Source organism: Schistocerca cancellata, chromosome 3 (assembly GCF_023864275.1).
Source record: "Schistocerca cancellata isolate TAMUIC-IGC-003103 chromosome 3, iqSchCanc2.1, whole genome shotgun sequence".
Classification (NCBI taxonomy): domain Eukaryota; kingdom Metazoa; phylum Arthropoda; class Insecta; order Orthoptera; family Acrididae; genus Schistocerca; species Schistocerca cancellata.
This window is the reverse complement of record NC_064628.1, coordinates 422,394,454-422,412,607: the sequence shown is the minus strand read 5'-3', so window position 1 is coordinate 422,412,607 and position 18,154 is coordinate 422,394,454. Positions and strand designations below refer to the sequence as shown.

The following is an 18,154-nucleotide window of genomic DNA, read 5'->3' as shown; positions in this document are numbered from 1 at the left end:
TCTGTGTAATTTCTGTTAGAACGTCTGTTATTGTCATAAGGCTGGTATCTATTGTCCTGCCTGTTTCGTCTGTCATTCTCAAAGTTACCCATGTAACGTCCGTTCCGATCACTATCCCTTTTCTCTGAAAATCTATTGTAATTACTGTTACTGAAAAAATTGCAAGAAGTCCCGTCGTCGTTGTCATACTCAAGTTCTTGTAGCAACGTCTTAAAAGTCTCAATGTCGTCTTTACATCTTCCGGCTAAAGCAATTTGTCTTATGGATTGTGGCAGCTTAGTTAAACAAATGCGAATTAATTCAGTTGGGCTATAAGGGTTGGACAGGAATTGATTCTTTCGAATCATGTCTTCAAAGTATTCTGCCGGCGTGCGGAACTCAGACTGTTTAAAATTATGCTGCATAATAAGACTATGTTTGACTCTGTCTTGCGTGTTTTCGGACCAATATGCCGACAAAAATGCATGATAAAAATCATTTAGATTATTACAATCTCTAATAAGTGCGCGCATCCGCGTCGCCGGTTCGTTTTCTAAATATCCACCTATAAATTCCAGTTTGTGACTTAGTGGCCAATTTGGTGGAAGTGCGTACATAAATTGATCTAACCATGAACATGGATGTATGTCGTTCTTAGAATTGCGAAAGATCTTAAATTTCCGAACAGTTAAGAAGTGTTTATAGTCAAAGTTTTCTCCTCGTGGCGACAAAGACCTACCGCGTCTGTCCCAGTCCCAATGTCGATTATTGTCAAGTTCGCGCTCCTGGCGCTCTCTTGTTGCATCTCGTAAATGAAACAAATTATTTTCTTCAAACCCCTCTGCTATCTGTGATTCTAAATTTCTTCTGCTGTCTTTTCCTACGATTTCGCCTCCAATTTGTTTGACTTGCTTTCGTAATGCCTCAAATTCCCTTTTGACGCGTTCATTAAATTTTCCCTGATTTTCAACATGCTTATTCATGTTCTGGTACTCTTCGGTTTCTGCAAATGGCAATGGAGCTGTATCATCTGAATCTCTGTCCCCATTTAAACTAAGACTTGTCAATTTATCTGAAATCTCCTCAACTCTTTCCGATGAGTCACCTATTTTTTCTTTCTGTTTATTTACGTCTTCCGTAAGTGTCGCGACTCGGGTTTCGGTACTGACACATTTAGTAGTTAACTGTTCACACTGTTGCGTTAAGTTATTTATTCTGTCATTTGGTACGGATTCCTCGATTCTTTCAATTATTTCTTCCTTATCGTGTGCACGTTGTAAATTTAATTCTGAAAATTTTTGTACTATCAAGTGATCTTTTTCTTCCTGTTCTCTGTCCTGTTCCTCTTGTCTGATTTCTGTTGAAATTAAACTATTATTGTGAGCATTCAAAATCGGTTGTACTTCTTCTCTAATTTCTTTCTTTGATTCATCTTTCATGTTGTTGAAACATGTCCCTATTTGTGAGCCTAACTGTGTTTCCATTGTTTCCATCTCGGTTTTACTTGTTCCTATTTGTGAGCCTAACCCTCTTATCATTGCTCTTAATTCAGATCCAGTGAGTCTAACTGTGTTTCCATTGCTTCCATTTGTGATCCCAAATTTAATATAGCACCCATCAACTGCTCCATATTAACTGGTTCGAAATTCTTTTCGCCCCTAACATTTCCCGCAAAACTAACTTCCTTCGGCATAGCAGTAAAGCTATCTGTGTTCGATACTATTCCAAAATCTTCTGTCGTTAAACTCATATTCTGAAAATTTTTCGATTGTGAAAAATTTTGAACTGGTTCCGGACTATTTTCCCGACTTATTAAATTGTTTTCCACTTCATTATTCATCATCCTGTTCTCCTGTGTTGGCGAGTTCGCCATGTTAACAATTTCGTCATTCTCACTATTCATCATTTTCGCCTTTTTCATCGATCGCGTAATCATTTACAAAACATACAAAACTCGTCCCTATACGAAAATTGCACACAATGAGACTTTATCTCCAACAATACCATTCACACGAAAAGCTTTCCAACAAACACGATTAACGAACAATTGAAATCTTCATAATTGCACAAAATTGTCACACGCGTATACAAGACATCAAAATTTAAATTCTGCAAAAATACCATTAGAAGAATGACAATTACCAAATCTACACATGCAATATTCTATTACTACAAATTACGACAACAATACTACTGTCTGCTATTTTTACTATCAGAAGATTCCAAGGGACGATCCGAAGCAGCGGTCGCCACGTGCATGGGGGCTTAATTAAATTTTTTTAATTATGCAAATAATTTTTACTGTCTGTCCGGTTACGCTGTCTCGTATCCGGTTGGCCCTGACTAGTATTTGTACGCAATCTGACTGCACAGAACAACAACAAAGAATGAAACAAAACTTCCGTTAACACAATTAATTAATTAAGTCCCCAGCAACTATAAAACTTACGAAACAACAAAACACAAGTGTAGATGTTCTGTGTGTGGAAGTGTGATTCAACGTACACATCTGGCACGGTTCTTCCTCAATAAGACCAGATATTTTAAATACCATTTACACTGAATTAATTAAATAAAACTGAAATACTATAACTGCACATAGAAACCACAATACAGTCTGATACAAGAACACGAGCCAGATGCTTGTTGACTGAACCTGTTACCAAGAGGCATTATTGTTTAAGACATTGAAATAATTTAAAAAAGGAATTTTTTACCTTCATATATATTGACGAAAAGTACACTCTAGTCCATCAAAGCAATATGACAACATCTGAACAAGCACTCTCCATGGGAACTTCTCAACAACGACACGCTACTGCAGCATCTCCACAAGCACTCTCTACCACCGCTTCTCGATAAGAACTCTCTACCATCGCTTCTGAACAACTACTGCCAGTGAAGGCGGCTGAATTATACTCTTTGGCGCTGTGACTCAGTGTAGCCACCTTTCAAGGCATTGATTGTTTCTTGCCGCTAACATACTTCACATACGACCAGAATCTCTTTGGGTTTTCTGCCAGGTTTCGAGACAAAGTTTCGTTGTGGAAACTGTTATAGGCATCACGCATTGTAGTCGGCGCTAAATTTCGAGCTTCTGTAAAAGAAGCCAAACTTGGAGATTTTGCGTCTGCTTAAATTTGGCATGTTTGTTTCGTTGTTTCTGCAACAGTGTTCTGACCCGTTTTGTGTACCAAGGAGGATCAGCTCCGTCGTTTGTTAATTTATTTGGTATAAATCTCTCAATTGCTGCCGATACTATTTCTGTGAATTTAAGCCACATCTGGTCTACACTTAAATTATTAATTTGGAATGAGTGGAGATTGTCTCTCAGGAGGGCTTCAAGTGAATTTTTATCTGCTTTTTGGAATACGTATATTTTTCAATTATTTTTGGAGGATTTGGGGGATTACAATATTCAATCTTGCTACGACAGCCCTGTGTTCACTAATCCCTGAATCGGTTTTAATGTTCGTTATTAACTCAGGCTTATTTGTTGCTAAGACGTCAACAATAATTTTCAGAGAATGTGTTTAGTACAATTTCGGATGATTTTTATGCGTACCTCCGGAATTAAACATGTATTTTCGCCAACATATCGAGGGTAAATTAAAGTCACCACCAACTATTATCGTCTGAGTCGGATACGTGTTTGAAATCAAACTCAAGTTTTCTTTGAACCTTTCAGCAACTGTATCATCTGAATTTGGAGGTCGGTAAAAGGATCCAATTTAACTCACAGGAAGTATGTACTTCAATTTCGCGACAAGATAAACTAATTCTGACAGCAACAAACACGCCACCGCCAACCGTGTTTAGCCTATCCTTTCGGAACACCGTTAGGTTCTTCGCAAAAATTTCGGCTGAGCTTATATCCGGCTTTAGCCAGCTTTCAGTGCCTTAACGATTTGAGCACCAGTGCTTTCTATTAGCGTTTGGAGATTTGGAACTTATCCAACACAGCTACGACAATTTATAACTGTTATACCAATGGTTCCGTACCTACGTTTTTCCTGTGATCAGCCTGGACACTTTGTGACTGAAGCCCTTCTTGTGTTTTCTCGAGACCCTCTACCCTAAAAAACCGCCCAGTCCACGCCACACAGCCCCTGCTACCCGTGAAGCCGCCTCCAGCGTTTAGTGGGCACCTGCTCTGTTCAGCGGAACCCGAAACCCAACCACACTTTGGCGCAAGTCGAGGAATCTACAGCCTACACGGTCGCAGAACCGTCTGAGCCTCTGATTCAGACCCTCGCACTCGGCTCTGTACCAGAGATCCGCAATCGGTCCTGTCGACTATGCTGCAAATGGTCAGCTCTGCTTTCATCTTGCAAGTAGGACTGGCAGCCTTTACCACTTCTGTTAGAACACATCATTGGTACCGACGTGAGCCACCACCTGCAGTTGGCTGCACCCTGTGCTCTTCATGGCATCCGGGAGGATCTTTTCCACATCTGGAATGACTCCACCCGGTATGCACACGGAGTGCACATTGTATTTCTTACCCTTCTTGTCAGCCAAGTCCCTAAGGAGCCCCATAATGGAGTTCCCAACTACCAATAACCCCACCATCTTCGATTGCCCGGATCTTGCAGGCTGAGTGGTTTCCTCTGAAACAGGACAGGGACAGCATCTGGCTCAGCGACAGCACCTGGAACCTGTTTTTCAGATAAACCGGGGAGGCCTTACGTGCGGCTGCCTGGAAAATCTTTCGCCGCGGGCGACCTCCCACTCGAACACCGGTGAGGACCGATAGGAGGACTCTGACGTGCTGGACGTCCGTTGGATCCCCACGGCCGTATGTTATTTCATTCTGGGTACAAATTAAATGATGGACCAGCTTGTCGGCCAGTGCTGTCCATGTTGAAGGCGCCGGTAACGTTGTTATCCCGTATTATTGCATTTAATTGTAGACAAGACAGCTTGGTTTCCGCCCCACGTGAAACGATATTCAATGAGATCCTAGAAAACGCGGAAGAATACATAGCGTAATATTTACATCAGGTTTATTCTAATGACGAACGCAGTATAGCACGATAAGCTTGCAGTCGCAGGTTATTTATGTTGATGAAATAGATAATATGTAGGAAAGACAAACAAAAATAAAAGGTACTAGATTATTTTCAATTCTGCTTCATAAAAAGGAAAAACTCCCAATAGGAGAGCGTTGACTAAGCATTTAATTGTGGAACGAAGAAATAAGGAAGAACCAAATCACATTCAAGGCAAATCTTGTGAAAAGTCTCCAAAACAATAAAAAGAAACATGCTGTTCGGGAAAGCGAAGTGAATAGGAAAGACACGAGGAGGAGTGTGAGTAATGAAAAAATATACAAAAAATAAGTTCGAATACTAAAAAAAACGAAAGGCAAAAACAACGTCCTGTCGATCACAGGCTCTTTAGAGAGACAGCTTCAGATCGGATTGGGCAAGAATTGAGCAGAATTCGGCCATGGCTTTCACGTAGCAACCAAGACGGTATAAGCATTAAGTAACTCAGGAAAAGGGCAAAAAAAAGTAAACCTGTACTGCGAGATCTTCCAGAATGTGAGTCCAATGCTGTGGTCAGTGTGCTACCTTAAGAGAAAGGTTAAAAACATTCAAAACCAAGAACGCATAAATATTTCCTTACTTAAAACAACCGGTTTCGACAGACTTTGGAGCCATCTTCAGGTCTTAAAAAATATTTTTCTTATGAAACGTGTTTATTTTCATTTTACTTTGGTCCTCCCGCCAAGCTGTCATGTGTAAGGTCCAAATTAACGCCTATCATAGCAAAAAGATTTTTTTAAGACCTGAAGACGATATCAAAGTCTATCGAAATCGGTCGTTTTAAATAAAGAGATATTTATGCAATCTTGGGTGTTGAATGTTTTTAGTCAGTAAAACAGATCACTCCTTCGGTATTTTCAGAACGAGAAAATTCAATTAAGAGCAAGCTTCACTAACTTTTGTTAAAAATTGTAGAAGACGAAACAAATTTATCATGACATTCAACTGGCACGTCGAAGACGGTATGTAGGAAGCGAAAGAAAAAATTGGAGCAGGAGTAGTACAGAGTGATTAAAAAAAGCAGATTTCAATTGTTCATTACAAACTATGAAAGACAGAAACCCTCCCTCCCTCCCTCTGCTGCTCTTGTTCTGTCCATATTACTAGTCTCTCCTAGGAATTTTCTGAATTTCTAACTGAGGTACCTCTGGTAAGTGGTAAAGGGTGGAGGGTGTATGTCCCCTCATTGCACTCTGCCTTGGGGGCTTCAGGCTGCTCCCCACATGGGCACTATGCCTACCTTTCTTCCTATGAGTCTCTTTCTTCTTTTTCATCCCTTATCTAACCTTCGTAGACCTTCGGGGTTTTCTTCCCCTCGATTTTGCACAGTAATCCATCTCTGCTGTAGAGTTGTGTAGAACTGTTTGTCTGAGGAAAAAGGGACTTACGGCCTAATAATTTGCTCCGTTTAACTGCCCAGGTCACTGAATAGAGGAAGATTCGAAGTTTTACGTTCGGAGAGACATTGTACGATACACTTAACATGAATACCATGCGTTGCTCGTGAAACATCGAAACAGTAGTCTAATTTATACCGCACATGAATCATCAGGTCCCTGTTTGTTAAATCGACAGCTTCACCAAAACGATTCCTCAGCTCTTGAAGAGCAACTGCCGTACGTGGGACAAAGATTCTATATCTTACTTAAACCCCCCGCCCCTCACACACACACACCCGATACAGAGAGAAAAAAATCGCGAGGTGTTAGGTCCGGTGACTCAGATGGCCAAAAGCATTGAACAAGATCTCGTTGTCTCCCTCTTCCAATGCAAAGTTGTGGGACGGTGTTAATATAACGCCATAAGTCTACTTAAAAGTTAGACTGGGCGCTGTCAGGCATAAAAATGAAATCTTTGGAATCTTCGTGAAGTTAAGGAAACAATAAATTCAGAGGCATGTACACAACTGGCCATTGAAATTGCTACACCAAGAAGAAATGCAAATGATAAATGGGTATTCATTGGACAAATATATTATACTAGAACTGACATGTGATTACATTTTCACGCAATTTGGGTGCATAGATCCTGAGAAATCAGTACCCACAACAGCCACCTCTGGCCGTAATAACGGCTTTGATTTGCCTGGGCATTGAGTCAGAGCTTGGATGGCGAGTACAGGTACAGCTGCCCATGCAGCTTCAACACGATACCACAGTTCATCAAGAGTAGTGATTGGCGTGTTGTGACGAGCCAGTTGCTCGGCCACCATTGACCAGACGTTTTCAGTTGGTGAGAGATCTGGAGAATGTGCTGGCCAGGGCAGAGGTCGAACATTTTCTGTATCCAGAAAGGCCCGTACAGGACCTGCAACATGTAGTCGTGCATTATCCTGCTGAAATGTAGGGTTTCGCAGGAATCGAATGAAGGGTAGAGCCACGGGTCGTAATACATCTGAAATGCAACGTCCACTGTTCAAAGTGGCGTCAGTGTCAATAAGAGGTGACCGAGACGTGTAACCAATGGCACCCCATACCATCACGCCGGTTGATAGGCCAGTATGGCAATGACGAATACACGCTTCCAATGCGCGTTCACCGCGATGTCGCCAAAAACGGATGCGACCATCATGATGCTGTAAACAGAAACTGGATTCATCTGAAAAAATGACGTTTTGCCATTCGTGCACCCAGGTTCGTCGTTGAGTACACCATCGCAGGAGCTCCTGTCTGTGATGCAGCGTCAAGGGTAACCGCCGCCATGGTCTCCGAGCTGATAGTCCATACTGCTGCAAACGTCGTCGAACTGTTCGTGCACATGGTTGTTGTCTTGCGAACGTTTCCATCTGTTGACTGAGGGATCGAGACGTGGCTGCACGACCCGTTACAGCCATGCGGATAAAATGCCTGTCATCTCGACTGATAGTGATACGAGGCCGTTGGGATCCAGCACGGTGTTCCGTATTACTCTTCTGAACCCACCGATTCCATATTCTGCTAACAGTCATTGGCCCTCGACCAACGCGAGAAACAATGTCGCGATACCATAAACCGCAATCGCGATAGGCTACAATCCGACCTTTATCAAAGTCGGAAACGTGATGGTACGCATTTCTCCTCCTTGCACGAGGCATCACAACAACGTTTCACCAGGCAACTGCTGTTTGTGTATGAGAAATCGGTTGGAAACTTCCCTCGTGTCAGCACGTTGTAGGTGTCGCCACCGGCGCGAACCTTGTGTGAATGCTCTGAAAAAGCTAATCATTTGCATATCACAGCATCTTCTTCCTGTGGGTTAAATTTCGCGTCTGTAGCACGTCATCTCCGTGGTGTAGCAATTTTAATGGCCAGTAGTGTATATTCCTGTCATAGTTTCCTTCGCATAAAAGAAAGGTCTGTAAATTCTGTGAACAGAAACGGCACAAAAAGCATTCATTTTCGGTGGCCGCGACGACAGGATTTTGTGACGCCCAAATTCTTACATTATGGCGGTTTACTTTACCCAATAGATGAAACTTCGATTCGTCTGAAAAGAAGAGTCGTTCGGAAAAAAACGTCCTCTGCCGTATTGTGGAGAAATGAAATGCGAATGTAGCTCCGTATGTTGTGGTCGCCGGGATGCAACTGCTGAAGTAACTGAAAAGTATAAAGCTTGATATGCAGGCATCGTTTCAGAACACGTTGCACTGTTATTTGAGGAAACTGAAGTTCCTCTCCTGTACGTCTCGAGGAGTTCCGACGGCTTCGTGTGAACGCACCTCGGATACGCTCGACATTTTCATCAGATATGCATGGCTCTTTCCTTTCACTATGCTACCAGTTTCAAATAATTTTGTATGCCGGTGATAAATCTGATTGTGCAGAGGCGGCTTCTTGCTGAATCGACGGCGTACTGCAGGTTGCACTTGCACAATGGACTGACTTCGTGCAAATTCCAACCACAAGGCGATTTCTCTTGTGGTGTATTCGCCATGCTGCTACAAACAAAAGCGCAGCTGTGTCAAAACTTCTTTTTCTATTCAGTGACATGCACAATGTGTTTCTGTCTTTTATAGTTCGTCTGTGATAAATAATCTAAATCTGTTCTTTCTTTTTGGATCATCCGATATTTTGAAATCTGGCAAACAAAACTACACAAGATAGATGAAGCACGTAGTCACAGCGATCTGACTAATATAGCGAAGAAAACATACCAAAAGAAACCTTTTAATGTTATTCACTGAAACAAAATCGCCGGCCGGTGTGGCCGTGCGGTTCTAGGCGCATCAGTCTGGAACCGAGAGACCGCTACGGTCGCAGGTTCGAATCCTGCCTTGGGCATGGATGTGTGGGATGTCCGTAGGTTAGTTAGGTTTAAGTAGTTCTAAGTTCTAGGGGACTGATGACTTTAGCTGTTAAGTCCCATAGTGCTCAGAGCCATTTGAACCATTTTTTTAAAAACAAAATCGGGGGAAAAATGTGTATTTTTCTAATTGAAACACTAATACAATGAAAAACGAAACGACAAAACTCGCAGTGCTTGAAAGACGATGCTAATGAAGAACTACAACACTCATGGCTTATACAGAGATGAAGATGGTAGCACGTAATAAGAAGAGGAGGAGTATAGCGGCAAACCAGTTTGCAAACGAGCGTAAACGAAAGGAAAAGGGCACATTATTTTTTAGCTGATTCATAAATTTTCACATAACTACACCTTTTGAAGATATTGATGTACGCAAAGGTCGAATTTCTAGGTCTGATATTCCACTGTGTTCGCCTGATGACTGGTTGACATTCATTCGTAATTTTAGGGTTATATTAAATCATCGTCAGCACTTAACTTCGTTTCTTGAATATCAACGGCTTCACAGCAAACTAAAATTATTTATTAATTCATTGCTGTTCTTATTTTAAAGTCAGCAAAGAATATTAGTAATTTTTCAGAGTATCTTAGTATTACACGAGGAAAAATCTGTTCAGTGATCAGTATAAGAATACTAGTGATAGTTCGAACACATTCAACTGTCGCTGTACGCCTTCATGAACAGAACTAGCACATTTGTTTCAGTAGTGTTCACGGGCATGAAAACACGATCGCGAGTTGTTAAATGTTTCTACACTCCTGGAAATGGAAAAAAGAACACATTGACACCGGTGTGTCAGATCCACCATACTTGCTCCGGACACTGCGAGAGGGCTGTACAAGCAATGATCACACGCACGGCACAGCGGACACACCAGGAACCGCGGTGTTGGCCGTCGAATGGCGCTAGCTGCGCAGCATTTGTGCACCGCCGCCGTCAGTGTCAGCCAGTTTGCCGTGGCATACGGAGCTCCATCGCAGTCTTTAACACTGGTAGCATGCCGCGACAGCGTGGTCGTGAACCGTATGTGCAGTTGACGGACTTTGAGCGAGGGCGTATAGTGGGCATGCGGGAGGCCGGGTGGACGTACCGACGAATTGCTCAACACGTGGGGCATGAGGTCTCCACAGTACATCGATGTTGTCGCCAGTGGTCGGCGGAAAGTGCACGTGCCCGTCGACCTGGGACCGGACCGCAGCGACGCACGGATGCACGCCAAGACCGTAGGATCCTACGCAGTGCCGTAGGGGACCGCACGGCCACTTCCCAGCAAATTAGGGACACTGTTGCTCCTGGGGTATCGGCGAGGACCATTTGCAACCGTCTCCATGAAGCTGGACTTCCGCTCACGCCCCAACATCGTGCAGCCCGCCTCCAGTGGTGTCGCGACAGTCGTGAATGGAGGGACGAATGGAGACGTGTCGTCTTCAGCGATGAGAGTCGCTTCTGCCTTGGTGCCAATGATGGTCGTATGCGTGTTTGGCGCCGTGCAGGTGAGCGCCACAATCAGGACTGCATACGACCGAGGCACACGGGGCCAACACCCGGCATCATGGTGTGGGGAGCGATCTCCTACACTGGCCGTACACCACTGGTGATCGTCGAGGGGACGGTACATCCAAACCGTCATCGAACACATCGTTCTACCATTCCTAGACCAGCAAGGGAACTTGCTGTTCCAACAGGACAATGCACGTCCGCATGTATCCCGTGCCACCCAACGTGCTCTAGAAGGTGTAAGTCAACTACCCTGGCCAGCAAGATCTCCGGATCTGTCCCCCATTGAGCATGTTTGGGACTGGATGAAGCGTCGTCTCACGCGGTCTGCACGTCCAGCACGAACGCTGGTCCAACTGAGGCGCCAGGTGAAAATGGCATGGCAAGCCGTTCCACAGGACTACATCCAACATCTCTACGATCGTCTCCATGGGAGAATAGCAGCCTGCATTTCTGCGAAAGGTGGATATACACTGTACTAGTGCCGACATTGTGCATGCTCTGTTGCCTGTGTCTATGTGCCTGTGGTTCTGTCAGTGTGATCATGTGATGTATCTGACCCCAGGAATGTGTCAATAAAGTTTCCCCTTCCAGGGACAATGAATTCACGGTGTTCTTATTTCAATTTCCAGGTGTGTAGTTGCATGTGTCTAGTTGCTTTGAACGCATCAACGGTGCTGGCAAACGAACAGAAATTTTCATTGCAGTCGCGAACGTTATACCATTATATGCAGTACTCTGTTAGTAGGTAGCATGTGATAACGTCACATTTTTTCTATAAAATTTCTCTTCTACATTCCGTTTTCTGAGGGCGTAGATTTTTCGCTACAAGCATTGCCAATAAAATACACTGACTGAAGAAATCGCAGCAACAAAAAGTAATTAATGCAGAGTCTAATGAAATTTCGGGAATATATTTTCCAGGTAACATATTTAAGTGATTAACGTTGCAAGATAACTGTTTAGTGTAAGTGTGAGAGAAGCCGTTGCAAACGTCAAATGTTTTTGCGTTAATAATCGGTGTAACTGCCAGAATGATGTATGCAAGCAAGCAAATATGGACGCATTATGTTGTACAGGTGCCGGAAGTCAGTTTGCGTGATAGAAGTCCATGCCTGTTGTACTAGGTCGGTTAAGTGTTGTTTGTGGATGACGCTGGGCTTATCGTCGGCTGATGTCCCCTATGTGCTCGACTGGAGGCAGATCTGGTGATGGAGCAGGCCAAGGCAACATGTCGACACTTGTAGAGCATAGCGGGCTTCAACAGCGGTATGTGGGCGAGAGTTATCCTGCTGGAAAACACCCGCTGGAATGCTATTCATAAATAGTAACACAACAGTTTGAATCACTAGACTGACCTACGGATATAGAGCTAGGCTGGCTGGATAGTCCCGAGAGTCCTCCTGCTGTCATACGAGATGGCACCCCAGACCATAGCTCCAGGAGTATGTCCAGTGTGTACAGCACGCAAAGTGGTTGCTTGCAGGCCCTCAACAGGCCTCCTAACCAACACAAGGTCATCACTGGCATCGAGGCAGAGCTAGCTTTCATCAGAAAACGCAACAGACCTCCACCCTACCCTCCGATGAGCTCTCGCTTGACACCATTGAAGTCGCAAGTGGGGTGGTATAGGTTTAGTAGAATGCTCGGTACTGGGGGTCTGGTTCGGAGCTGTCGTTGAAGTAACATACTTGTTCGTTGTGTCACTATGGCGCCAACTGAAACTCAAATTGCTGCTGCAGATGCAGTTCGACGTGCCAGGACCGTACGTTGACCACTAGGTCTTCCCTGTTGATAGTGCCACATGGCCGTACAGAGCCCGGCGTCTTGCGACAGTGCATTCTTGTAACCGCCACTGGCAGCTATCGTGTACAGTGGTTACATTCATGCCAAGTGTTTCTGCAATATCGCAGAAGGAACATACAACTTCTCGTAGCCCTATTACACAACCTAGTTCAAAGTCAGTGAGGTGTTGATAATGGTGTCTTTGTTGCCTTGAAGGCATTCTTGACTAGAATCAACTTACGACGTCCAATCTCAGAGGTAACTATAGCTCACGACCATTACACCGTGTATTTAAAGCAAACCTGACTTGCATTCTCATAATGGTGCTATATGTTCAAATGTGTGTGAATTTTTAAGGGAGCAAACTGCTGAGGTCATCAGTCCCTAGATTTACACACTACTTAAACTAACTTATGCTAAGAACAACACACACACGCATGCCCGAGGGAGGACTCGAACCTCCGCGAGGAGGGGCCGCGCAGTCCGTGACATGGCACCTCTAACCGCGCGGCCACTCCGTTCGGAATAATGGTACTACTAGCGCCACTCTTATGCAGCCGGCGCGCAATCTGTATAGACATAATCTTTCAAATGTGGAAACAAGCCTACCAACTTTTGTCTAAGTCGCACAACTATTTTGGTGTTGTCATTTTTTACCGTAAATGTCTTACAGCTACTGTTGATAAGCAACGAAGGCAATGAGTACTGCACTGTGCTTACATCATGCAGAAAACCAAAAGATGAACCTTCGTAGAGCGAGACCAAGAGATTAGTTCTCCTGGTCCCATCCAATGTGTTAGCCATTAAAATAAGAAGCGTTGTACATAACTCTAACTTGATTGGAAAACTGATTATAGTTCCAAGATGTAAAAACGATAATGTAATCGACTGTACTATTAACACTGCACAAATAAACATATATTCTTAAGAATTGGAGAAAACTGCAAGAAAGGTTACTAATTTCATGTCAAAAATGGTACTCTTCTTACTCATCATTTGAAAAATTTCACGCAACACGGAGACGAACCGAAGAGATCTCAGCTTTCAGTGCAACTCTTCTTTAAATTGGTAGCAAGGAATTTTTTCGCAAATTTTTGGCAAATCATCGTAGCACTTACCATAAACTGGTGATTTATTTGGCGATGACTATCATGTTTGGCGTGTGGGGCGCTCAACTGCACTGTTATCGGCGTCCATACGAAGTCCCAATTTTTACTCAGTCCAGTTTGTAATACAGTCCAATTTGGACACAGTCACGAATGATGATGATGTTGAAATGATGAGGACAACACAAACACCCAGTCCCTGGACAAGAGAAAATCCCCAACGCGGCCGCGAATCGAACCCGGGACCCCGTGATCCAGAGGCAGCAACGCTATCCACTAGACCACAAACTGAGGAAAATTTATGGGGCGATTTACTTCCTTTCCGTAATGCACTATGTAGTAGCAGCACACCAGCGACGACTGCTTAATGGTGCACTATCAGTTTCACGATTTTAGGAATGCCTCCACGACGGTAACATACATCGTGAGGTTTTACTTTTCTGAATCATAGTGTTTATTGTTTGAGACGGGTGGGAGAGTGCAAGTGTCTTCCAGTGATGGCTACAAAAACTGAGCTCCAAAACGACGGTTGTGAGGTTTTATTTAAGAACAACAAATAATGAAAATTATGTTACAAATCGTAGAACTCATTGTTAATTCTATAACTGCTGAGTAGGAACAAGTGTTGTGAGCCTTATAAGTTTACTACAGTTTGTTTGAGACAGTCTGTAAATGGAAATTGTTAAGTTGTTAATTATTTTGCATTGTTGATAAGAATACAGTCAGAAGTAAAACCACAGCTGTTTACTAACAGACTGCCTACTTACGCTCGGAGTTATTTCTCATCTGTTTTTTCTCATTATTCTCACGAATGTCGTTAACACGTTTCGTTTTCGCGAAGTGCAGTTAGGTGGAAATATCTGAAATATTTTTGCGAGATTATGTGCTCCTGTCGTAACATATGTGAACATTTACTAAATGCAGACTGTTTATCTACTATCTACGGTGAAAATCTTTTTCTTATTAACCCGTATTTTTTACGTAATTCACTTACTGCAGTATCTAGAACTAATTCAGTTAACTTTAGTTTTTGTCGGTATAGTTCTGTAACTGAGTGAGAGGAATCAATTTTAGTGTAGTCGATAGTTAATTTTTAAGAGGGGGGCTGGAGGAACTTTGGGGCTGACATTTTTCCCGATTAAGATTGATGTTGTAATCTTCAGTCCTAAGATTGGTTTGATGTAGTTCTCCATAGCAGTCAATCCTGTGCAGTTCTCTTCTTCTCTTCATTAACTGCTGCAGTCTCGATCTGTGTGAACCGGCTTACTTTCGTCCTCTTCCCTCTCAAGCACCCCCCCCCCCCCCAAGAGCCCCGCCCCACACGCACATTCGCACACCTTCCATTACCAAAGTGAAGTACCTACCAACCGATCTCTTCTTCTCATGAAGTTGTGCCATAACTTATCTAATGTGATCATATAATCTTCGGAATTCCTCTGTAGTTCTACATAACAAATATTTCGATTTTCTTGCCGTTTCAACTGTCAGTCGACCACTTTTCTTTTCTGTGCAAGGCTCCAATCCATAAAAATGCCTTCAGAAAAGACGTCTAAGCAATTAAATTTACGAAGGTTTACTGAGAAGTAATGCCTTTGATTTTTTTAATGCGAGAACTCTTAAAGTTTTTTTAGATAAAACAAACGTCGTATTGTAAAATACTAATAAATAAACATAGTTCGGATCACAGATTTTTATTTTCACGCAACTGGTGACAAGTTGCACTTCGCAACTCCAGATCTGAAGATTATCTGCAGAGCGGTAGCCGGTAGTAAAAAATTCTGACCCTGATGGCGTTTTAGTATAACGTAAAAGATTGCGGTTTCTGAGACGTGGCATAAATTATGTTATAGAATACTCTTCGCCCTGAGGACGGCCGCTGCGACTCTCCGAAACGTCAGTATATTTTAGCATTTTAAGTATTTTGATTTAAATAATATTTTGACTTAAATAACGATAATGATGTGCAGAATAAAGTCGACAAACTTTAACTCAAACTATAAAGAAAACTGTAGAGAACAAGACGAGGAATGGCACAAAATTCAAAGTCTTACAAAAGAATGGTTGTGCCTATCTTACTCTGTGGTAGTGAATTTTGCACGAAAAGAAAAAAAAATTAAAAGCAGTATACAACCAACAGAAATGAAATGTTTAAGATCTGTCAAAGGTTGCTCAAGGAGGGAGTTTATAATAAATGAAAATATACGAGAACAATTACGAATATTTAACTCAAACGACGAAGTGGAAGAATATATGTGGAAATAGAGGTAACGTCCTAAACTTAAGGAAGTAGATAGTGATTTTAAACAAGTACAGACCTTAAGGAAAAAGAGACACTGGATTACTGACAAAAAGCTTGTCTTAAAAATGTGAAGTCGGAACAGGTATGTTGCATTAACATTGAAGAGAAGGAGAAGAGACGTTGGAAGACCGAGAAAAATATTGTCTTCAAAATGTGAAGTCGGAGATGGCTTATTTCCTAAACTTTGAAACGAAGAAGAAGAATAAGAGGACGAAGAGGAAGAAGAATATAAGTAGCAGTGGTTCCGTTAACGAGAGCAGCTCAGCTCCACCACTATTTTCGTTGTGTTAGCGAATGTGCAATCCGTGGGTTGTTACTCATTCCCAGAACCAAGTGTTAGTTCTTACTGCAGTTGCTACTTGACATTCGATTCTGGCTTCTGTGTGGAGTATTAAGCAGGAGGATATGTGGTCCTGAAAACTCGAAAACGAACACCCATGAGCAACTGAATTAGAAGAAGGAAGATTAGATTCTAAGTCCCCGTCGTTGGCGAGATCGTTAGAGACGAAGCACTAGTTCAGACTGGAGTAGAAAATTGTCCGTCCCTTTCAGAAGGAACCATCGCGGCTTCCGATTTGAGACAAATCACCGGACACCGACCTCCTGAAACAGTCCAGTGCCTTACTGCTGCCCCACCTACACCTGCATCAACGTCTACACCTATATTCCGCAAACCACCGCATGGTGTGGGGTAGTTTGTGTTGCACTGTCACTTCCTGCCTCCCTTTTTAGAGTCGCCAGTGGACGTGGAAAGAACTGTTGTTGGTAAGCGCCCATGTGAGCTCGCGCTCTCTAACTTTCTCTTCATGGCTTCTTTCACGAGTTTTACGTAAGAGGCAACAATATATTGGGTGACCTTTCTAGGAATATCAGCTCTTGGAATTTCTACATTGAACCGCAATGTGTTGCATAACGACCTTCCTGTAGCATCTGCCACTGGAGTTGGTGAGCATCTTCAAAACGATTTCGCTCTTACTAAACGCGCAGCTCTTCTTCGGTTATTTTCATTTTCTTCGTCAATCCTATACGGTAAGAGTCCCAGACTGGCGACCGGTCCTCAAGTGTAGGTTGAAAAAATGTTTTGTAAGCTACCTTCTTTGTGGATGAACAACAATTCCTGAATATTCTTCCAGTAAATCACAATATGGCATTAAACTTTTCCTACGATTACTCTTATGTGGTCGTTCCACTTTATTTTTATTTTATTTATTTAATCTGATCTTACACCGATCAGGGTTTCACATATACAGTACCTTCTTACATCACAGTTACCTAAGAAATAAAGTTTTAATATGATAAATAATATTGAAATAATTTAAGTGTACATAGTGACAATGTGAGTAAATAATACTATGAACTAATAAAATTGATACTTGTTGTAGTTCTACTATTGCTGCTACTGCTGTCACTAATAATAATAATAATAATAATAACGACAATAATAACAATAATGGAAATGAGCGTTTGGCGTCATTGCCCGGGAGGCCCCTTACGGGAAAGGTCCGGCCGCTATGGTGCAGGTCTTATTACATTCGACGTCACATTGGGCGACCTGCGCGCCGGATGATGAGATGATGATGAAGACAACACAGCGCCCAATCTCGCAGCGGAGGAAATCCCCGACCCAGCTGTAAATCGAACCCGGGCCGGTAGGACGGCAATCCGTCACGCTGACCTCTCAGCTATCGGGGCGGACAATAACAATAATGATAATGGCAGATATAAAAAACATTTGAATGTGCAAAATATAGATGTTTTCTGATATCGTTTGTTACGCCATGCAGTCAGCGCCGGCACGCCAATCAGGAACGATAGGGAAGAGAAGGCTGTGAGAATAAGGCAGCCATTCGCATGCTGACCGGACCTCCCTTCCAGAACGACAATGCAACAGTAGCGACCCCTAGGTGAAGATGACATACCCGCCGCGCCCCACTGGTGGCAGCCCAGTTCAATAGCAGCTTCAAGATTACCCACTTGGATAGCAGCGTCAACGTTAGGCACTTCGATAGCAGTTCAAGAAAGACTTTTTTCAGTTAGAGATCAGCAGTCACTGCAAAGACTGATTAATTCGTATGTCGCCCTTTGCTTGCAACACATCTGTGTAATTGCCAAAGTTAAGTACCTATAATTGTCTTTTTGTAATAAAACTCAT

At 42.9% G+C, this 18,154-nt stretch overlaps 1 protein-coding gene across 1 annotated transcript in view; it reads right to left on the bottom strand.

The window, feature by feature from the left end:
* The window catches only part of LOC126176350 (probable H/ACA ribonucleoprotein complex subunit 1), a 118,158-nt gene that overhangs the window by 30,742 nt on the left and 69,262 nt on the right, over positions 1-18,154 (bottom strand). The gene's annotated exons all lie outside the window — the stretch shown is intronic.